Source organism: Sitophilus oryzae, unplaced genomic scaffold, assembly GCF_002938485.1.
Source record: "Sitophilus oryzae breed Bouriz unplaced genomic scaffold, Soryzae_2.0 scaffold_1443_pilon_pilon, whole genome shotgun sequence".
NCBI classification, from domain to species: Eukaryota; Metazoa; Arthropoda; class Insecta; order Coleoptera; family Curculionidae; genus Sitophilus; species Sitophilus oryzae.
Window position 1 is genome coordinate 206142 of NW_022146108.1, and position 25537 is coordinate 231678.

Sequence of the window (25537 nt, forward strand, 5' to 3'; positions counted from 1 at the left end):
TTTGTCTCTCTCGTTGCATAGGAGAGAGAAAGAAGGATATATGAACGGTCAAGTGTCAATCTTGTCAGTTTTGGTGGAAATTTTCTTTGTTTATTTTATTAAGAAAATTGTTTTTCAGGAAAATTTTGGGTATTTTTCTATCCACAATCAAGAACAGATCTTAGATAAACTATAATATAATGAAAATATAGTGATATTACTACTTTATACAGCGGAAATTAAGAAAAATTCAATGTTGACATAATTTTCCGTTTTTCTGGAAAACGGTAAGAGACCGCCAGGAAACAAGTTCAGATTCGTACTCTACGATCTCAAAATAGGGTGTATATCAATTTTGGTGAACATCGGACGATTTCCACTTTTCCCAATAATTACCAGTTTTTTTAACAGTTGAAGGTATCGTTATAAAATTTTATTATAGGAGTCTACCTAACAGAGACAATTTAAATGTAAAAAGAAGAGGTTTTATTTTCAATCAGTGGCGTAGATGTGATACGCATAGGGTAATTTTTAAAAAAAAAAATAGTACGCCACTGATAAAAATAAAAATTTCGGAGTTTTTTTATTTACTTGGTTTATTTCCAAGAAAAAATGTCTCTTGCGACTTTCTCCTATCTAACACTATTTTGTCACAATTTAAAAATAAATATTTTTTTAATGAGAACCTTAAAACTGAGAACTGCAACCTTAAAACTGAGAATTTTATTCTTAACAATAAAAAATTTTCTAGTATAAATTTATAATTTTTTAAATATTTATTTAAGGAGCTAAACCTTGGCCTGTTTAAATTTACATGTAAGTGATGAAAGTAGCTGACGATTAGGGCATTCAATCCCGAAAGAAATTTTCAATCCCGGGATTTCGGGATTATAATTTTTCGATCCCGGGATTCCGGGATTGGTCCCGGGATTCACGAAAAAATTAATTACGTTGGAATTATATTATATTTTCTTTCTTTACAAAATTTTATTGAACAAAAAAACATTAACATAAATTAAACGTCATCCCCATTACAAAACAACGTAACATATAAGTTTATTTAACAAAAAAAAACATAAAAGGAACTAAAATATACATTTTTTATATAATTTACATAACCAATCGAATACAGCATAACACAGGATTACTAAGAGATACTAAAATAACAACTTATGCAGTAACAAAGATGAGGATCTAAACTTGGTTTTTTTGGTTTTTGAAAAAAAATCTTAAAAAAAACAAGCCGATCAAGAGTATTATCACTGAAACTAGATCTTCATTATCTTCAAACTTGATCAAACATTCAGGGTTGTTTATAAGCGCATATTGTACTATCATGTGAAGACTTGTGTACGATTTAAATTAAGGAAAAAATGTAATGATGAATCCCGAAAATCCCGGGATTAAAGAAAATACAATCCCGGGATTTCGGGATTGAAAAAATGTCCGGGATCCCGGGATCCCGGGATTGAATGCCCTACTGACGATGCGCATGTGTTTCTGCCCCCTAGTTATAAAAATCACTGTATTTAAGATTCTCATTAAAAATGTATTTGTTTTTAAATTGTGACAAAATGGTGTTAGATAGGAGAAAGTTGCAAGATATTTTTGCTTGGAAATAAACCGAATAAATAAAAAAACTAAAAAAATTTAATTTTTTATCAGTGGTGTACTATTTTTTTGCAAAAATTACTCGATGCATAATACATCTACGCCACTGGTTGAAACTATAATCTCTTCTTTTTACATTAAAAGTGTCTTTGTTAGGTATGTAAATCCTATAGTTCTATAATCCTATAATAAATTTTTTAACGATACCTTCAACTGTTAAAAAACTATTAAAGAATATCTTTAATTTTTCAAAAACTTTAACACTAATATAAACTAAATAAACTTAACTTTAAATTAATATTTCGACGTCCTCTATCATTCCCCGAAAGCATGACCGATTTACAGGAATCGCCCTGTATATTTAAAGCAAAATCTATGTACAGCACACATCCATTTTTTATGGAAATTATATTCATATAATTTTAAACCATGTCTACACTGAATATTCATAAGGTTTTGAAAAACGGCACACTTTTTTACTTGGATTATGAGGCGGAATATCAAACACACAGTAGACCTCTCTTTTAACTCTAAGTATTTATGAATATGCAATTTTTTTTTCAGATAAATTAGTCACTTTGGAGTTTGCAGATTAATAAAATATAATCAAATTTAATCAGAATTTTACTTTAATGGGTTATTTTTATTTATTAAATTTTATGAAGCGAGAGACTTTGTATAAAACATGCTTTGCGATGTAGAGAGAAATACATAAATTGTGTGATTTACAATCAAAATGATATCATAACCTTTTACAAGTTAGTATTTTGGACACTGGCTTGCATTACTCTATAAAAATATGCAATGAAAGAATATAATTTTCTTTTTTTTAATATAATATAATTTTCTTTTAGACATATTTTCAATTTGGAAGAACCATTCCGGGTGCGCCTCAGAAGTGGCTCACATCTATAACTTTTGTATTTCAGATAAAAAAACGAGATTTGGTATATTAGTATATGACATAAATTAGGATTGCTTGACGTGTTCAATTGTTTTTGGTCACTTCTTGTTTCTTGACTACAACTTTTGATTTTTAAATGACACACTCGGTATATTTCTACTTTGTGTTTGCCCTATTATATAAACTTTTTTTTAAAGTGTGACGACTTTTCTGTCGTTACCCAAATAGAATGAAAAAAGAATCCGTTGCTCAGGGTTAGAGGAAAGCTGGGTTCATAGGTAAGGCTTCTGACTCACAGTGACTTTCTAAGGTTGTTAAAAAATAAAAAAATGATAATATGTAGGCTGCAGAGATTTTAATATTGATGTTAAGAATTCAAATAGGTATGGTCAAAGACAGTGAAAAGGGCGCCACTTACTTTGTTTATGAGAGTGGTAAAGTAAGAAACCAAAAAGAAAAATACGATATCACAACATAGCTAAAATAAAGTAATCAACAGCATTAAGGGTCTATTATGTTTATCAGGAATAAAAGTCAGAAATATAACTATCCTACATTAAACATTTATTGAAAACGAACACAAGTATCATCAATTAGTCACAGTGATCCCAATAAAACCGCAAGTTATTTTAAATAGATTTGAATTTAGTAACTGTATTCTTTGAACTAAGTAAGCTACTTAATATAAAAACAGGTGAAATTTATGTATGTCTCAATACGATGATGTTTCGAAACATGTCGTGTACAAAAACCTTTAAAATGAATACGTGTTAATAATTTTCATATAAACTATCATAGCTAAATAAGAGTGTACTGTACGAATCAAATTATAACTTATAACGTTAAATAAAAAATAATTTTGACTACAAAATGTGGGATAAATAGTGATAATTTAGCAGGTTATTAAATCTGTTGTCTCAAAAATTATAAAATAAAAGCGTACCTTGTGTATCAAACTTAAGAGACTTATCTGTATATAGTTTCTTATGATGTAAATAGGTAGGTAGGTATTCTCCAGACTAACAGAAGTGGATGCAGATGACTATGGCAGGAGAAGTCTTCGATATCAGCCAAAAGAATGATTGTAATGTCAGGAACACTGTCTTAAGGTCTGCATAGGTCCGTACAAAATGAAATTGGGTGAAACATACAATAATTACTGCATTATTACTGCATACCATGTGGTAATTACTGAGTACCATGTGGTAGTTACTGAGTACCATGTGGTAGTTACTCTATAAATAAAAAATAGTTCTCTCAGGACAGATACTCAATAAAAAAAACAACTTACGGTCTGAAAATCAGCTTTACATAAATTTATTCAAACCATATGCCGATCCAAACCAGTAATTAAATACTCAAATAAACGAAATAAAAAACGGAAATAACTGAAATAGAATTTAGTTAGATAGGGCTATATAAAATGGCGGATAAACTTACGGTGGTCATTCCAAGAAGAAACCAAACAAATACGATCTATACTCTGGATTGCATACTTTACAAGGTTTTCAAATTCCCAAATCGGATACCCATGCAATGGAAATCGAAAAGTGGATTCAGAGTGCTTTTCACTGGAAAATTTGTCGGACGCCGAAACACGCGTCTTCTTCAGATCCAAATTCCCAGAAAAAAAGACCTTCTTCTCAGTTTCAGAACCGAAACAAGAAAAAACTTTTTCACCACAGACAAAATGAGAGAGAAAAAAGTGATATCATATGATCGAAATCATTAGAACAGAAAATCGCAATCCACAGCGAAGTGAGATTTGGACAAGTGAAATGCAATTAAGGAAGTTTGGCATATAGCGAATAGATGGCGCTAATAAACAAGACAAGTGAACTGTAATAAATGAAGTTTGACATCTAGCGAATAGATGCGCTAATAAAAATTAAATATCGAGACAAGTGAGCTGTAACAAATGGAGTTTGGTATCTTTGGCATCTAGCAAATAGATGGCGCCAATACTAAGAAATTTAAATAAAAATATATTTTTAAATTCAATTTTATTAAAGGAAATAAAAAATGCTACAAAAGTTTATATGATAAGGCAAAAATAATACGTTCAGATGACAATTCACTAAACAGAGATATAAACCACATAAAAATACATTAATATAAAGCGACTATTCACCATATTTTATTGACAAAACATTAAACGAAATACAAACCCTAAATCATAGACAGAATACACACAATGATAATGTCAGGACCTAGCTGGGGGTTGTTTGCTAGGGTCGCTATGCCAGGTTCTCTCTCTTAATCAAAACAACCATTAGATAAGATCTGCATTTATTTAAACATATAACTACATACATAAGTAACGAATGTAGATAACAAATTTGGGAAATGCCAAGACTCAATATATGGTATACTCAAAGAATGTACTTACAGGAACATCTTCATTCTGCGCTGTCTTCTACTGGTTCTGACTAGCCAACTACCGGACTAATAATACCAATCACTGACTGGCCAACTAACTGAACATCGGGCTGCAACGGACTAACCAACTAACTAACCAACCTCTTCCCTATCTTCAGCATACCCTTTTATATTTGTCCGCTCGTCCCAATCTTCGGCGGGTGCGTCATAAAAGTTTTCTTTGTATATTTCCAGCACCGATGTTTAGTACGAGCTTGCCTTGAAACATCACGCTACATCGACCCGACTTTAATTGTTTTAATTAGTAATGTTTATTATAAGAACATGTCTAGGTTGACATATACCTGAACGATTCCCTTGGGTCTACATTACTAGAATTATATGATTTTTCCCAATTTGATGTAAACCCAAGCTGGCCTATATTTAACTCTTGACAATAACAATACACAGTATATATAACTTACAATTCCATTTATATGAGGCGTTTCGGAAAAAAATAAGTATAGCAAAACAAAATACACTTAGATCCATTTTAACACACACTAAACCAATGAATACTGAACAACAAACAAAAAATTTAATATACAAAATACCATGTGAATGCGATAAAATTTATATTGGTGAAACATCTAGACCCTTAAATGTTCGAATTAAAGAACATAAAGATTATTTTAAGAAGGGGTTTTAAGAACACGACCCAAATTAGAATGAAAGAAGCTATAGCCTCTAAAAGAAAAATAAAAGAACGTTTAATACAATCTAATAAAAATAAATGTATTGCGCATGCATCTGTAGATGTTAGTAATGTACGGCAATCGCTTCTTTCATTTTAAAGAACAACATAAACATAACATACGTAAAAATTAAAAACAAATTAAACATAATCATACAGAAAGTTTGAAGCTTTTTGGTTTTACCTTATTAAGTAATTGTTATCAGGTAGTAATTGTTAATTTTGAAGCTTAACTTGGATATAATGTCATTTTAACAGAACGTCAACGGTTTTTGTAGACGTATCTGTTTAAAAAAAAACTAAAGTGTTCTCGAATAGTTGCATTAAATATTTTAAATAGTGTTTTTCTTTGTTCTTTGTATTTTTTTTGCTTCTGACGACGGAAAGAGATGAACTTTCCGAAACGTTAAGCATTTTTTTGTTTGTTAGGCAAATTTGTTTATTGGTAGACCACTGCTGACAATTAGTCTTCGTTGAATTATCGCAGCAGTGTTTACAAAAAATAACTATTTTATTTTGTAGATTTTTTTGCAGTGTCGAAATACCCATATAGGACTTACCATTATGACTACTTTAATAATAAATGCAGACCTTCTCAAATCTATGCATTCAACAAAGACCAGCGTTTATTATTATTTATATTAAATTTTTTAAAAGACCTTTAAATACAATTTCTTGAATTCGTTACAAACTTTTATTAAATTTATAAATCTAACTTCGCATTGTTCTCTCACATTTCATAAAGCAAGCACCTTAAAAATCGAGAGAAATTACAGTTTTAATATAAGCTTCTCTCGAAAGTCTGGCAAAGTCGATGTCGTTACCCGCGTCTTTGTTACGACCCGATGCTGAATATTCCTTTAAAATAAATTTAAAGTGCGTCTCTAGAAGGCAATATCATTTGGAATTGATGCAAAACTAAATCTCCTGTTAAATCTAGCGTACGCTATGCCTATTTGTCTCGTCGGTCGTTTTATTTTACTTCATCCTCAATTCTTGCAAGGGTACGCTACTTTTAAGAGCTCCAAAAAGGAAAAAAATATATTTAAAGCTCGAAAGAGAAAAATATTTTATTACTAGAACATTTTTTCGTCTTATCATCGACAACTATAAATTATAAGTTACATTTTCAATCTGGTGGTCAAGCGATTTCTAGAAAAATGAGATCTGAGGTACTAAGATGGGAAGTTAGTAACTTAGAATCCTTAAGTGATCATAATAACATATTTTTTGATATAGTTGAACAGAAGAAGACGCCCTATCCTAAGAGAAAATTCCAATTCAATGGATGGAATAGTAACAAAATGACTGGGTGCATCTCAAAAGTGGCTCACCATTATAACATTTTTATTTTTCCAGATAAAAAAAAACAAGATTTGGTATATTAGTATGTGACATAAATTAGGATTGATTGACGTATTCAATTGTTTGTGGTGACTTCCTGTTTCACCGGAAATGACTATAACTTTTGATTTTTAAATGGTACCCTCGGTATTTTTTTTACTTTATTCGGTAGAAAATGACACTCTGAATAGACTTTTGGACATTTTCGCTTTAAAAATAATCGTATTTTAAATTTCAATCTAGAGTGCCGTGGCTGTGATAAAAACACTAATGTTTAATCAAGGAGTCTTGGGAAAATAGTTTTGGTCGTCTAATGTTATTCGTGTCTTGTCTTGGCCGGATAAAAGATGTCCAAATCGTATATATCTCAATTTTTGCAAATGGAACGAGGGTGGCTCATTAGCATATTTGGAAAAAGCATTTTTTTACGAATAATTTGGTATCACACACTTGGTATTTCGAGTCAAATTGTCATTCTGAATCGCATGTTACAATTTCAAATAAACCATATGAGAAAATGTCAAAAGTTGACATATGATATGTCACTCTATGTCATATGTGTCATTTTCTATCGAATTATGTAAAAAAATACCGATGCCATTTAAAAATCAAAAGTTGTCATTTCCGATGAAACAGGAAATGACTAAAAACATTTGAATACCGTTAATCAATCCTAATTGATGTCATAACACACCAAATCTCGTTTTTTTATCTGAAAGAATAAAAAAGTTATAGGGGGTGAGCCACTTTTGAGACGCACTCGGTAGGTAATATGTGTGATGATCAAACTGAACAGCTGTCATAAAATTTCTCTAAGCGTCTTGTGATATCTGTGATATGTTGTATGCCAAAGAAAATAATATGTAGAAACCGCAAGTCAATGTATTGGTGAAATAATGACCTGGCAGAGTTACGTAAGGACAGTATTGAAAAACGAAGGCAGTACATAAGAAACTTAAGAAGAAACTTAGGTAGTTCAGTAATATTATGGCTCAAATTGGATATAATAATCAGGACATTATATGTATTATTAAACTGAAAAGTTCCCACCCCTAAATAGTGTGCGTCATCCCCCAGCACATCGTTTCTACCCCATTTTGAGTTTTTTTAGATAATCTCGGCAACGGTGCAATTCTCGACAAAAATACCTATATAGAAAATTGTTCTTCATAAAATTCTCTATCAAAAAGATAATTACACTTTTTTTCTAAAGTTAATAATAAAGTAGCAAATAGGGCGCAAATATAAGGGTTGGTTATAACTAGCACTATCTGCAGTTCAATCTAATTTAAAGTTTAATATTTAACGCTAACAAAAAGCAGTAACCACTAAATTATACTTAGAATTTTAATATACGTTCTTCTCTCACATTCTTCTACCCCTATAAAAAGGGTGATTTGTACTTCTTTCCACTGTCTTTTATCACACTAGAGGTAAAGTATTTGATGCGTTTTTTAAAGTGGTATCCCCTGTAGGCCTAATCCACTAATTATCAAATGTTAAAGATGGGATTTTATTTAAAAGTTTAAAAGTGCGTCGTGCAAATCGTGTAAAGCCGATATCTAGTTTGACCAATACAATAAAAATTAATGGCAATGATGTTTAAGTTGACTCAACATTACTATTTCAAAGAATTATTTGCACCGTTCATTCTAGCTTATAGAATTAGCTTCAGTACCTCTTTCTCTTTTCGATGCGAAAGGCCTAACGAGGAAAACTAATAAAGCAGCTTTATACCAGATTGTCAATAAAGTTCCAGAACGAGACCATATTTTTGAAAACAGCGAGTATGTCATTGATGGAGGATATTTGCTTCGCCGCGTAATATACACACCTCTAGGGTGATGTGGAAATAAGTACAAATCACCTTTTTTATAGGGGTAGAGGAGTTTGAGAGAAGAACGTATATTAAAATTCTAAGTAAAATTTAGTGGTTACTGCTTTCTGTTAGCGTTAAACATTAAACTTTAAATTAGATTGAACTGCAGATAGTGCTAGTCATAACCAACCCTTATATTTGCGCCTTTTTTGCCACTTTATTATTAACTTTAAAAAAAAAGTGTAATTATCTTTTTGATAGAGAATTTTATGAAGAACAATTTTCTATATAGGTATTTTTGTCGAGAATTGCACCGTTGCCGAGATTATCTAAAAAACTCAAAATGGGGGTAGAAACGATGTCCTGGGGGATGACGCACACTATTTAGGGGTGGGAACTTTTCGGTTCATTAATCCTCATGCTATCCCCAACATACTTACCAATTTTCAAAACTTTCTGAATTTTATCGGGTTGAAATCGTAATATTACTGGATTAAGGGCAGTATAGTGACTATCAATGGGAAGTCTATCAAGCAAGTAGAAAGAAATTAAGGGAAGCTATTAAGAAGTCCAAGAGGAATCACTGGAAAACAATCTGCAATGCCGTTGACTTTGACATATGGGGTTAGGGGTACAAAATTGTTATGAAGGTATTAGTAGGATATCCGCCTAAACTGAATATTTCTCTATATGTTATAGTAAACATGGCAAATTTTTTGTTTCCAAAACATAGGCCTGTGATATTTAACTGTGATAAAAACTCAAACTTTGTTGATTTTAGTCTAGAAGAATTAAACATAGCAAGTAATAAATTAAAAAACAAAAAAGCCCCAGTACCAGGACAAATCGGAAACAGCCATCTTACCCAATAGTCAAGCAGCACTAAAAGCGATCAACACAGTAACCATCAATTTGAAGTTGGCCAAAGAATGTCTACAGAAGCTGAACAAATTAGGAAAAGAAAATAAAGTCCTCTTAATCTGAGTGGCAGCTCAGCAAGGGACAGAAGGTAATGAAGAAGCAAACGATCTAGCTAGAAAAGTAGCGAACATTCCACTAACCGGACTTGTTGGACCGTTTTGCTTCCCAAGTGGAAACCAACTTAAAGCCGAACTCAAGAAACTCAAGAATCTGGAAGACTGCGTAACCTGGAATGGGAATCTTCCAACGATATAAGACACTCGAAGAAATTTCTCAGAACTTACGACTGAGGAAAATCAAAGATTTTCCTTGATTGAACAGGTCACTGTCTCCTCAACAAACACCTCAGCTTTGGTACGACTGATATCGGAGATGGAGAACTTACCTTTGTGAAACTGTATTAGATATTGGCTTTTGCTAAAGCCCTGAGACTGTATGATGAGTGGAAACTCAAGAAAGTAGGACACAATAGATCTATAAGATCGCGGTCATTAACCCCCATCCCATACATTCTACATTCTACTAAATTTTGATAAAAAAAATGTAACATAGAATCGCGCAAAGCCCATATTTGTCAATATAATTCACTTTAAACTTACGGAATGGCGAAATGTTCTTCGAGAATAGTATGCGAGACTTCATTTCGCATCCGAAAAATTGATGTTCCTGCTGGCTGCCGCCCGCTCTTAAAAATGGCTTGCCGGTTTATGAATCCGGAGAAAAAGTTAAGCGAAAGGCCGATCTCGGGGATACAAATAGGCACGGCGAAGCACGCTAGATTTAGCGGCAGATTTAGTTTTGCATCGATTGCACGAGCGGATCGGATATTAAGCTTGCATTTCGAGAATTTATATTGAAAAAGATACGTATCGCCTGCGACTTTTATTAAGTTTAGTAGGAATAGTAAGAGCGTCGTATTGGATTAAACGTTATTAAGGCAGAGTGAAATGCAAAGTTTCTTTCTATGCAAAGTTTTTTTAACAACGTCTGGAGTATTTTTAATATACTTACTGCCATTACTCGATACGTGATGGTATCTCTCTTCCGCACTTCGGACATTCATAAATCCCATTACTTTGTTGCCTCTTTACTTTTGGTTGTCTAATCTATTGGTTGTTGCGTTCTATTATCCACTGCTTCCCCCCACTGATTCGGCATGCTTATCCTCTTTAAGTTTTCGTGGAAAATATCCTTGTATCTTTTGAGTTCTCAACTCGGTTTCCTCTTACCGTCTACAAGCTCACCGTAAAGCAGATATTTTGGTAGGCGGTTTTCTTGCATCCTGCGTACGTGACCAGCCCATCGGGATTAAGCGGGATTTAGTAATCATGGCTTCAGCGCTCTCGCAGCTAGCTTTTTCAAGGACTGATACGTTTGAGACATGGTAGTACCATTTAATTCTTAACAGGATTATTTACCACATACGACACGAAGTATTGTAGCTAAACGATTAGATTTTTACAAATTGTAAGTTTTGGATTCGTTGAAGGACTATTAGAGCTACAATTTATAAATATTTTGTTACGGTTATATATTTTAAAGGGGAGTTAATTTTCTTATATTTATTTTAATTGATATATCTTGACAAAATGGTGAATGTGGTGATTTATTATTTTATTTATAACCTTGAAGATGGCACGTTAATAAAATATAATAATACATTTCTTAATACATATCAATTATTTATTTATTTTCTATTTACAAGTAAAGTAAATGTGCGTAACTTTAAATCACAATTTAACTTCATATTGTTGTATTTTTAGCCAAATGTAATATTTTGTAAATAATATCTTTGACTCGATCCTGAGGTATTATTCTTCAGGTTATGGAAGGGTAAATGCATCGTGTAAAGACTTCTTATTTATCTAAAATAACGTTAATTAAAGTAATATTAATAATAACCACTTTATATACTTACTTTTGGTATTTGTTTACTTCTGTTCAAGTGGAAATATTCATTGCATTTTGTTAGTTGTTTGGTTGCTACAAAGGGAAACCATATTATATTAATTATATTATACGAAACGATGTACATACCTTTTTAATAACAATAATACCTTCAATAATTATTATTAATAAATAATCTGATTGTGATTTTTGTTTAGATTAATTAATTTGTGGTTAGGGCAGAAACGTCAAATCATCAACGGGTCTAACGGTGTTGCCAGCTTCTTGAAGTTTTCTTAAATCATATTTCACCTCATTCATATTTAGTCTCTAAATAATTAATTTTAGCATTTAACTTATTTTAATACTTTTATTTATTAATGATCTTAAACTCTTATCAATTGTATCTAGTTGTAATTGCATTTAACTTATTATTATTGTTTGATTTATTATTAAGTTTCTTTTATTATCGGATTACTCCTGGCAACATTGGTACTTAACTGGTTGCGGATGTACCTAGGGATTTTATAGCTAAATTTATATCAGGAAGGGGTATCGATATTAAAATTCCAAGCGCCCACCTGTCTGGTGATTTCCTTTCTTTTCTTTTCGGCACGCTGGCAGTGAAGTCACGTTTTGAGTTGGAAAAATCCTTTCATTTGATTTTGGGAAAGGTTAATAATTCTCTACGTTTAATTGATATTTTTATATCATACAGCTACGGCTGGATTGAGACGAAACTAATAGCGTTGCATCTTTTGTATTATTTCCAAGGAAATCGCCCACAGTTTGGGTAAGTTAATTTTGGTTTATTAATTATCACGTGGGACAAATTTTTATTGGGTTAATTTTAAATTAGGCACCTTGGTTTGGGTTTCCTTTTACACACCGATTTGGTTCCACGAGGGTTTTCACGACTGGCTAGCGAGGTTCCTGTTCAAACCTTAGACGTTCCAAACCAACAGATAAGCTTCCAAACCAACAGATAAGCTAAGGGGAAGCCACGTGGTTGGGCCTTTTGTTTGTGCGGCAGATCCGGGCGTAGGGGATTTTTGGGACCCTTACGTATAAAAGCTAAGTACCAAACTCTTTATTAGCTCCCTCTCGTTCCTGCGTACTTAATAAACATTATACCTATATTTTTTTGTTGCTTCTGATTTATAGTTTTAGTTAAAGATCATTTATTTAGTAATTATAAGCATCATTTATATAGTGGGTACCCCGTTTTTCATTTATATTAAATTTTAGTAGACTAGGTAATCTTTTAGTCTAGGTTACACGAACTGGTAACCAGTATTACCAATTATTGCAAATATTTAATTTATAATATAGTCATTTTAATTTCTCTATATTGTAATAATTATTTAAACCATTTTAAATTGTATTGTTTCAAATGATGAGCTACCCTACATCTGAGTAAACGTCTGTCTTGTTAATCTGTGTTTTATTGTGTAGTTACATTGAACTAAAATTTGGTGTTTTATATAGGTACAATTTTGAACCCACCTCCCAAACGGGAAGGTAACAATTTTTACAAGATACAGAGTGTCCCAAATAAATAAAAATGTCATTTATGCCATTATATTACCATTACTATTATACCATTTTTACCTATCTCTTCAAATTTTCGTAGAAAATGCATTTTCTTATAATTTAGACCTCATTTATAAATATTCCCATGGAATATTGACATTTTAGATTGTTTTTAAAGATGTAACAAATTTTCAAAGAGTACAGGTACTAATATTGTCTATAATATTCGTTTATTCCATTGAAAAATAAAAAAAAATCTATTTAAATATTCGTTACAGAAAGTACCAATTAATATGATTCCAGTATTCAAACTACATTAATTGACTGTTTGCGTTGATTAATAATAATTGCCCCAAGTACTAAAAAACTGAATTTGGTATGTGTATTAGGCAAAGTAACATTTTATAAATTTTATTTCATTTTTTGGCGAATGCTTATTTATAACAACAGAGACGTTCACATTCATAACTTATTATTGTATTGATTGCTGATTCAAATCCATATTTATTTAGAATAGTTTATTAACTAACACATTTAATTATGTAATTAATTAATATTTGGGTGGAAATAATGATGGTATATTTAATTAGTCTTTTACAAATATTTAAATAGTTTTCTCTTTGTAAAAAAATAGGCTAGCAATATTATCGTTTTTGGTACCTGTATATTTGTTACTTAAAAAAATCTACATTGTCAATATTACAGTTGGGGGTTGGAACCTTTGGTGTTACAACAGCAAAATAAAACACTAAATCACCACAATACACCAAAACACTTTTACGTTTACACTGGACGCGCGATTTGCTAACCATGTTAGCATCATCAGCAGATGATTAAAACTAAACTAATATCTACAAATTGAGCGTTTATATACTCGCCCACTCAGAACCAACTAAGCGAGCATATGAACGCTCAATTTGTAGATATTAGTTTAGTTTTAATCATCTGCTGATGATGCTAACATGGTTAGCGAAACGCGCGTCCAGTGTAAACATAAAAGTGTTTTGGTGCATTGTGGTGATTTAGTGTTTTATTTTGTTGTCAATATGGAATATTGATTCGGGAATATTGATAAATGTGGTCTAAATTATCAGAAAATGCATTTTGTACGATAACTTGAAGAGATAGGTACAAAATGGTATAATACAATTTGATAGACAAATAAATTATGCATCTAATCCACGTATAATATACATTCCATTCCATTTAAATTAAACAAGTTATTGCCGATTAAAGCTAGTAATTATTTAATATAAATAATATTAATTAGTAATATTTTTAGACTCTGTATAAGGTGGTATTATTTTCATTATTGCAACACAGCTTGAAAAAAACTTATGTACGCCTAGAAAAATGAAACATTCAAATTGCACTGCATTTTCATAAAATCGTAAATATTTCAAAAACGGTAATATTAAAGTCCGGCAAACCTTAATCAAATTTACCTTTATTTTAATCGTAGAAACTAAAACAGTAATAATATACAAGTTGTTCCGTTTAAAAAATAAAACTTTGTTATTTTTTATTTATTTGGGACGCTCTGTACTTTTCGAAAATAATGTTAAATTGTAGCTTTAGTAGCCTTCCAACGATCCGATCACTCACAATTTCTAAAAATACAATTATTTGGCTACAATATTCTGTGACGAATGAGATGAATAACCCTGTTTAATATTGTTGATGTTAAATGAATCAGTATTTCAAGTCACTTTAACTTATAAAAATTTAAACTTTTTTGGAAAAGGAACTGGATTAAATTCCATTCCAGTTCATAAAGTGAAACGTCATATTGTAGACGCAACGGTGGCTAGTAGAGATATCAATTTCTCGGCTGTTGGATAAAAGCGCTGCTTATTTTCGACGTACCGTTCCCGAGGCAAAGAGTTTAAATTGAGTTAAAGCTATAAATATGGAGTCCTGTGGGAGATCCCAACGAATTCGAAGAATTTTTTCCGGTTTTATTTGGATATTTTCGAGGAACTATTGAAAATAACTTTCAGAATGTACAAAAATTAATAAAGTGCATGAAATTTACATCCAAAATAATTTTTCGCAGTTTTATATTTCATATGGCATTTTCCACAGTAAATTTTTATCAAAGCCACCCAATTATTTTTCCTTCATATTTTACCGTTGAAAGAGCCATATGAAATAATACTTTCGTATATCTGCGAAAACATTAAAAATTTTGAAATACTTTCAATACAAAAAATGTTCATTTTTTAACTAACTTTCTACTTAAAAATAATATACAGGGTGTTTCTATTTTAAAAAACGAATAAAAATTATTTTATATTTTAGAAAGTTTGGTGTAGAATTTTAAAAACCCTGTGTGATTTAATATTACGATACTTATAGCAAAGTAAGTATAGACCATCTAAAGTAAATACGTAATAGAATTTTAATTTCGGGATAGTTATTGTATTTGTAATAATTATTTATTAATATCTCTGAAATTACCGAAATATATATTAATCATATCTTAGGACTATGTAAAATGATCTGAAAGAAAGCCAAAAAGGCAAACCAAACAAATGATCTTTTCTTATTACTAAAGAGGTAGTCTATTATTTATTTATTGACAATAATTAATTACACTAAATTTTCAATAATGGGTATGGCCCCCTCTTACTCTAATAACATCTCTTATACGGTTTGGCATAGATTGAGCTGTGGGATAGAGGTTGGATCTCGAGGTCTAGCACGAATTCTTCGTTTTGAGATAAAAAAAACGAGATTTGCTATATTAGTGTATATGACATAAATAAGGATTGTTTGATGTATTCAATTATTTTCGGTCACTTCCTGTTTCGCCGGAAATGACTACAACTTTTGATTTTAAAATGACATCCTCGGTATTTTTATTTTTTTACTTTATTCGGTAGAAAATGACCCTCTAAATAGAATGACATATATGTCAACTTTTGGCATTTTCGCATATGTTTTATTTGAAATTGTAACATGCGGTTTATAACGACAATTTGACTCGAAATACCAAATATGTGGTACCAAATTATTCGTAAAAAATGCTTTCTTCAAATATGCTAATGAGCCACTCTTGTTACATTAGAAAAAAATGAGGTATGATTGTACGGGCCAATTTCTTTATTCAAGCGGTCAACTCAAATTAAAAATAAAAACCATAAAACAAATTTAAAGGGCGTAAATGTTGTATAATAAAATACAACTAATAATATAAAATAAAAATAATACTAATAGATGGTACGTTACTAATGGTAATAGCCAACTTTGATCTGGGCGCTGCAAATGGACAAATGTTGTATAGCAACAAAAGTCTTGTATGACCTGGCTACCGAGACGACCCACCTGCAATTAAAGAAAAAAACATGGTGTGAGCAACAATGTTACCAGTTATTATTAAAATAAAGTGAATTTAAAATTAAACAGGTACTTGAATGATTTATTAATAGTCCAACTTAAAAATACAAGTTTAAAAAAAATAATAAAATGCCACACAGGCTAGTCACACAGACTATTAAAAAAAACATGCCACACAGGCTATCAAAATGCCGCACAGGCTATCAAAATGCCACACAGGCTAAAAAATGCCACACAGGCTATCAAAGTGCCACACAGGCTAAAAAAATCCACACAGGCTATCAAAATGCCACACAGGCTAAAAAATATGCCACACAGGCTATAAAAAATACACAAGTTAATAGTCAAACTACACTACGGGGCTAATTACTCTTCAAGTCTAATTACGCTACCGGACTAACTGCTTGTCAAGGCTAATTACGCTACACAGGATCACTACGCCACAAAGACTAAGTGTAGAAAATAATAAAGCTAAACATAATTCATTCAAGATCAATTTGATAATACAAATACAGAAATATATTCTTTTCTTATTAAAGTCACTTAGACAAAATATAAATAAATCACTTTAAAGAAATACTTCAATATTATCATCTGCAAATCATCTTTTCTTAATATTCAATCAAATATATCAAAATATACCTAAGATTCAGAAATATAATATATCACAATAAAAACAATAAACAGTAACCAACTAGTTGCTCAGTGAGATAAAATAAATTCACCTTAATCAAACTTCTTATTCGGCACGGCAATGGAACTCAGAACTACCACAAAACCTTAATTAAACCTCAAAAACTTTAATAGTTTTAATTTAATAAGCGCGTACCACTTATTTCTCTGACGCTGTCTAATACTGTTTTAGACGGCGATACTGTATTGCGTGTATTTGAAACCTTTTTGAAAAGTGCAGGTACATGAATTTTGGGCTTGTTTTTGTTTACGTTCGAAATTCCATTGCGCTCCGGCTTTTGAAATGTATGTTTGTTATTACGTCAGATAAAGAAAACGTAGCATAGAAAAATAGAGTTCTTACATGATTAAAAACGATTTGGGCATCTTTTAACCGGCCGGACACGAAAAACATTAGATGATCAAATCTATTTTTCCAAGAATCCTTGATGAAAAATTAGTATTTTTAACACAGCCATGCCAGTCTAGATTGAAATTTAAAATACGATCTTTTTGTAAGCGAAAATGTCAAAAGTTAACATATGATATGTCATTCTATTCAGAGTGTCATTTTCTATCGAATAAAGTAAAAATATACCGAGGATGCTATTTACAAATCAAAAGTTGTAGTCATTTCCGGTTAAAAAGGAAGTGGCCAAAAAACGGGAATCAATCCTAATTTATGTGATATACTAACATACCAAATCTTTTTTATTTATCTGAATAAATAAAAAAAAGTTATAGGGGTGAGACACTTTTGGAACGGTATAATAAAAAATAAGCAAAAAGTAAAAATTAGTACAGAAACACTCAAAGAAAATTCAAAAGTTGTTAAGATTCAGACAGGTCTGATTAACTTCTCAAACTCGAAACGCAACGTTTAAATTTGCTTTTAAAACGTAAGTAGACGAAAGCATTCTGATGTTATCGGACATAGAATTTAAAGTTTTTACAGTATTAAACTTGAAGATGCACTTATACATTACTGTTGGATGCTCAGAAATAATTAGGTGTTACATGTTACTTAATATTTTTTTACTTTCTTTTGAACATGATTTTTTGAATAAATCGCAATGTTTTAATTTATGTTAAAAAAGCTCCTATAAATATATATCCTAAAATGCTTAGTTTCAGAGATACAGGGCGTAGAAGTTTTTTTTTTCGATTTTTTTTCAAATAATTTCAGAAGTAAGGTCAATATTTGGATAAAAATTGGTGTTTGGGTGTTTTTTTGACATGGTAAATTTGATTTTAATGTCAATATGATTCCTACTCGTAGAGAGCGCCACCTACATATTTTTAAATCATGATACAAAGAGTACAAGTGATGATATTGCGCAGGTTGGTCACTACGTCACAGGAGATAAACGTCACCATTGGTCGGCAAGCTCCGCGCGCCAGTTTCAAATTATCAAACAGATGATTAGAATTTTAGAATTAGAATAAGTGGGAGAGGGGTTAATCTCTGCGACCTTAGAGATCTATTGTGTCCCCCTTTCTTGAGTTATAACTCATCATACAGTCCCAGGACTTCCTACGGAGACCCGTGTCCCTCACAGTCGAGGAGCTACGACCCAGGCCCGGTAGACGAAACGGTAGCTTGTGTCGCCTGTTGGGTTTAGAGGTAGGAGGTAGGCTCCAGACCCTTGGAGGAGGTGGTAGCTTGTATGCCACTTGCGGAGGATGGTCTCACGCAAGTGTCAGCCACCTCTTCTGTAGTTTTCTTTGGGTTTGGCCCCTTGGAACTTTCATTGTTACTGTTCCCAGTGTCGCTAGGGGGTTTCCCCACAGCTTCACCGGTGATGTTTTTATTACTATTATTATCAGATATCATAGTGTTCCTATGAGTCGCTAGGGACAGTCGGTCCACTTCTACAGAGCCCCGCATATAGAAGTAAGGGGTAAAATACAATGGGGTGCCCCCCGGTGCCCCAACGTTGAGACTGTCCGTAGCCCCGCCCGGTATCGTTATATGTCTTGGTGCAATTCCCTGGCCACGACACTACAGTCAGGGACAAGACGATGAGTGAGATGCTTCTTAGACCAAGCCAAGTGCTAGAGGGGATTCCCCCCAGCACCTGACCAGGAGCTTCCCCACCAACGACAAGGTCTTGCATCTCCTAGGGGAAGCAAACAGATGATACAATATGTAAATGTGAAAATGATTTTTCAAATGTCAAGCTCGATGATTTGACATAACTTTTGGGGTTATGTGCTAATTCTACGCTATATTAGGTCTTTTTTATTAGTGGCAATTGAACAATATGGATATTTTTTGTATGGCGTATGACGTCACAGGTGGTATGCGCAAACTTAACGAAATTGGAGCCGCGATCGATCATACCTTGTTTTTTTTGTACCATGTTTTTAACTTGTTCGAAGAGTAAAAACATTTTGTCCGTACCTGTATAAAACAACTACTAAGTAAAAAAAATATATTTACGACGTTTTTTTACATAAAGAAGGTCTCTTGGTAAAAATCGTTACGAGTAATAGTTTTTGAGATATTTGGAATCGAAATTTTCAATACCTTACATCATTGACATAAATTAAACATGTTGATTACATATTTATTAGACTGAAATCATAAATGTGAAATATTTTTGGGCCAAATGTTCAAGAGAAACTGTTTTAGCATCATTTTTTCGACAAACAAAAATTATGATCAATTTAAAAAAATAAAAAGTTCCCAAATTTATCATTTCAGTCAAATAACCATCTCCTCCGCGCGTTTATTTGTTGTCAATAATGACATGTATCGACTATTTCCATTCTAAATATCTTGATAACGGTTGCTCGTAGTGATTTTTATCGACATAGACATAGTTTACGTAAAAAGGCACGGAAATATATATATTTTTTTCTATAATTTATATTACTCTTCAAGCCAGTTAAAAATATGTAGGTGGTGCCCCCTAGAAATAGGAGCCATATTGACATAAAAATCCAATTTCCCACGTCGAAAAACGCCCAAATATTTTTATCCAAATATTGACTTTCCTTCATAAATTATTTGGAGAAAATCGAAATGAAAATGAAACTTCTACACCCTGTATGTCTGAAACTAAGCATTTTAGGACATACATTTATACGAATTTTTTTACTTATTTTTATCTGCAGAATATACTGTTTTGTGAAGTTTCCTGAATACAGTTCGGACCACCTTGTATTTTTTAGTGTTGAAATACCCAATTTTTTTTTAGAGAAGGGATGTAGGTACTCGTCACAAGGTTGAAGGCATTACTTACAAAAAAATTGTCATAAAAATAAAATAAAATATTCTTTATATTATTAGTCATTTCCGGTGAAACAGGAAGTGACCGAAAACAATTGAATACGTCAATCAATCCTAATTTATGTCATATAATAACATACCAAATCTCGTTTTTTTAACTGAAAAAATAAAAAAGTTATAGGGGTGAGCCACTTTTGACACGCACCCGGTATAGTACACGTTTTTATATTTTATTATATAAATTATCTTATTAAAAATAATGTATTTGGTGTATCTAGTTTTTATTATAACCCATGTGGGGGGACATATATTCTGACCATAATTTATACGGAAAAAAGTAACATCTGATATTTTTATTGTCACTTTTATGACTGGGACTGAAAGAAACTGCTTGGCTTAGCTTTTACTGCTCTTTTATTTAAAAGGCTTTTTTATATTTGGAAAATAAAATACTAAATCCCTGTTATGTGACAGGCTAAAACGAATATATACATATTTTATAATGTGTGTTATAAAAAAATATTGTTTTTCTGTATTTATAGTATTTTAGATATTATTTAATTCGATAGTTTTAGTATGGTCGTAACATTAATTCAGGGCAACGGCCCCAGCTACGTCGAAACACCGGTTCCCATTAGAACACCGAAGTTAAGCGACGTAAGGCGATGCTAGTTGATGGACGGGTGACCGGTTCGAAACTTTGCATCGTGCTGTTGTCCAAGGGAAAAGTGTAAAATCTATTGATACACACTGCTCATTCACGCCGGTTCGAGGCCGGATGAGATCGGATATCTCGTGAGTAAGAGTTAATTTAGACACTTCCTAAGTCGGTAGGCCATTGACCATGATATGGCCGAGGACCGCGGTGCGGATTCCGCGTAAACAAAGTAGGTTCCGTCCAGTTTAGCCATTGCAGCAGAAAGGAGACGTTAACTTGAACCTCACACAACATTAATTCAATTGAAATTTTATTATTTTATTTAACACACACACACAATACGTATTATGCTGTACCCCTTGAAGAACTCAAAAAATCGGAGCATGTAGAATGTAGAATGAGTAAAGGGGGGAGGGGATTAATCACCGCCGCCTTAAAGATCTATTGTGTCCCTATTTCGTGAGTTATAGCTCATCGTAGGTACAGTCATCATACTTGGGGATCTTCCTGTTGTAGGGAGGACAGGGTATTTCCCATCCTCCTCTGAAAACAGATGTTAATCCTCTAAGGAGTGGGAATATACCTCCTACGAGGGTATACACTCTTCCACAGTTGGGGTTTAGCTCTGCGTACCCTTCACAGTCGAGGAGCTAGTCTCCGACTGAGGTGTGAAGTGTAGGCTGGAGGATCTGTCTCCATTTTCTCCAATCATTCCTTTGTTCGATGGAGAATTAAAAAATTAACATTTTTAATATTTAATGTATTGAGAATTTTTAGCGGTTTCGCAAATTACATATGACTTTTTAAACGACAAATACCAAAGTGATATTGATATCAGATACAGATTTTGAACTACTTCAAATATAAAAAATGTTCATTTTTTAATTCTTCATTTAACATAGGAATAATATACAGGGTGTTCTATTAAAAAAAAACGAAGAAAAATAATTTTATATTTTAGAAAGTTTGGCATATAATTTTGAACAGCATGTATAATTTAAAATTACGATATTTATAGCAAAGCAAGTACAGACCATCTAAAGTAAATACCTTAGAAAAAACTCAAAATTTAAGTAAGGATGCAATAAAACTACTTTTTGGCTAATAGCACTACTTTTTCAATTTGTCTGGATAAATTGAAAAACTGGTTTTATTAGCCTGTATGGTGATTATTGACTGCATCCTCCCTTAAATTTTGAGTTTTTTCTTAACTTAGTCAGTCACGACTAAACCTGCTGTTTTTTTAAATACCTTATATACTTTCAATTTCAAATATTTCTTGTATTTTTAATATATTTAAAAAAAAAAGGCTGAACACACTTGGTTTTTTATTTATTTATTAATATCTCAGAAATTATCGAAACATATTTAATAATATCTTAAGGTTATGTAAAGTGATCAGAAAGGAAGTTGAAAATGCAATAATATACAGGGCTAATTAGGTTCCATTCAAAAAAAGTTATCCCGATCCGCTCACACTTTTTTTTCATCCTGTAGAAGTTATAAAAATATTTTCCTGAAATACGTCCTAGTATATACTTTAGTTTGGTACTTATACAAAATTCCTAAGTTTCTTTTATAGGACGCACTATTGCCGAGCTCGTAGGAGAAACTTTGAAACGTGGCAACCCCTATTTGCGGCAAGTTTTTGATAGGCACCCTGTGAAAAGTGTATTGTTCTATTCATAAATATACGTAAAACACGATGAGCGTAATAATAATGCCGCCAGATCCTGTACTATAAGAAACAAAAGTTATAACAAGATATTATCTCATTCCGTTTTCAAAATTAGTTTTATCGTTTACTATTATATTTCGGTAGGTAACACAAGTCGTACAGTCGCCATTATTTGCAGGAAACTTACATTCAGAAGCGACTAAAAATATAAAAATCTCTTTCGCTTCACGACCAGACTCTTTCCGTCATTATTTTTTTTTCGAAGCCGCAATATTTTCCCGATTCTTAGTTTTCTGTGGACGCAGGCACATGTTAGTAATGGCACGTGCGGTCGAATTCTTTCTTTAGCCAGTGGTGGCGAACTAGAAAGAATTCAAAGGATTTTGCCGCACTGACAAAGCTTCACTGCGCTTCTGTAAAAAGGTAAAAAATATTTTGCATATACATACCTACAACAATGATTGAAAGAGGTAGCGATACTGTGTTTTGGTTTGGTGTTAGAGGATTTTAGGAATAGCGATTGGTATAGTATTTCCGAAGTCAGTTGGAAGTACTGAGACTCTTAAGTCCCTAGTTCCGGCGATGCCGGCAAAGACAATGCCGAAATTTAGAGTCCCAATCTATCCCAACTGCCTTCAGAAAAGCTATACTGATGCTAAACTTTTAGGAAATTAGCAAACTTTTTTGATGTAATTTGTCCATTTTAGAAACTTACCGAAAAACTAGTGTACTTGAAAAGCTGATAAAAAATCATAAAAATAGTACACTTATATGCGAATAATCTAGTTACTATGATATCTGAAAAAATTGAAAAAAACTGTCGACTGACCTTTTAACGTGAGATTTCTTTTTCTGCTACCACGGTCTGTATCCCCAACTACATAGGATACATTAAAATACGCAACCAACCGTCCAATCAGATGTAAAAGGTACGTACCCTATCGTTGGGTATTGTGCAATCACGTGATGCTCTTTTCGTATGACGGTTAAATCTTTGGTTAGAGTTTTTGTTGTTGTTTTACCCTTTTTTACCGAAGAGTTTTTAACTGTTTTTACATCATATTTTTCTATTTACATCAGATTTATATTTTGTAATTGCCTATCAGACAATACGTATTTAGAAAAATAATAAGAATTAGAATCGTGTTTTTTTTAAATTCTGGATATTAATTGGAACCCTTACAACATTACTGCTGTTGATATAAAAAATGCATTTTTGATTATTTACTTGGGTTAGGATATTAAAATATTGGTTGGATTGTACGACATAAATAGATGTAGGTATGATTATTTACTAACTGTTTTGCATTTTCAGTTTTTGATCAGACATTTGATTTTATTTGTGAAATGCCCACAAAAAAGGCTTCCAATGATTCAACATCAGTGTGTTTGCTGCATAATGGGTCATTCCTGCTGAATTTTTAGATCATTTGAAGACTACACGGGAAAAACCAGATATGTTACATTTTCATAGAAATTGGTAGCGACACAACTTTATAGGCAAGTGTTAGCATTATTCGAGGCACCATCAAAGAAAGCAATAATAATAAGCGTATTATTATTGCTTTCTTTGATGGTGTCCAGGAGATATTACAGCTTAGTTATTTTGCCCTACAGGAGAAAAATCAGAGTAGTCCACTCGTAATTGCATTTTCTTGGCTCCAGTTAAAATGAACAAAGCTGGTTTTTCCTGTGGTCTTCATTTGAAATAACGTAAATAAATGTTTATACATATGTATGTGGTGATTAAATTGGTGTTTAGGAAATAAAAGTTTTTTGATATTAATATATACCTATATATATTTATTTTGAAATAAATTACACTTTTAACAGTTTAATGGAATTTTTAAAGCCAGTTATAATATTTATATTTTAAAAACTTGAAATCATGTGAATGTAATCACGCATTAAACCACAGAGTAGATTTTAGTGTTAACTTTATATAACTTGTAAGTAAAATAATAAATAAAACAAATATGAAATAACAAACAATTCTAATGTATATATTAAAATACAGTACAATAATAGACCCTCACTTAACATAGAATAATATTCTACCCAACTCAGTACTACGTCCAACATTAGTTTCAAATATATTGGGCCCTAATTGTTCCTGAAAATAGTATTTTTTTACATTGTTATACATATTCTAAACTATTTAATATTTAAGTCACTTAAAAAGTTAATTTGTATTGAATAATTGTCTACCATTGAAGCAAATTTGGACTAGTATTCTTGATGGGCATATTCTGTGTATGGAAAAAGGTACTTCCTCCAGATTTTGCGTTCAATCAATTTATTCTCTAAACCTGAAACATCTACGTATAAAAAATAGACAGGTCACTAATTATAATAAAATTTACCCTTAGAATTACTTCTATTACAAGTAATTTCTATTGGTATACTTTTCCATGACAAGGAATCAACTTCCTAACATTTTTTAATTGATGTGATACTTACTCATGATGTAAAAAGAAAATCTTTTCGTTAGCACACAAAGAACAAACGATATGTTGGCTTACTTTCAGATTAGTTACTTTTCCATAGATATCCTCATGTCAATTCAAAGACGATGAACATGAAAATGATCATCACATGAAACATCACAAACTAAAAACCTAATAAACAAGTTTATATCCAATATAGAAATAAATTTTGTGTTCTTACCTATTATCGTCCAAATCCACGTAAATAGATAATTAATTTTTTGGATTTTTATCTTTTATTTTTAAATATATTTTTCGAACTGCTGGTTTTAGTAATTATTAAATTAAACGAATAACGAAGTAAAAAGTCAAAAATAATAAATAATAAACGATCCTCAATTCTCTTGTCAATTGTCAAT

General features: G+C 31.8%; 1 long non-coding RNA gene across 1 annotated transcript; it reads left to right on the top strand.

The window, feature by feature from the left end:
* Nucleotides 1-23907: 23907 nt before the first annotated feature.
* LOC115877276 lies at nucleotides 23908-24137 on the top strand. The gene is made up of 2 exons (XR_004049316.1): nucleotides 23908-23973; nucleotides 24008-24137. It is a non-coding gene; the product is annotated as an uncharacterized LOC115877276 (long non-coding RNA).
* Nucleotides 24138-25537: the final 1400 nt, after the last annotated feature.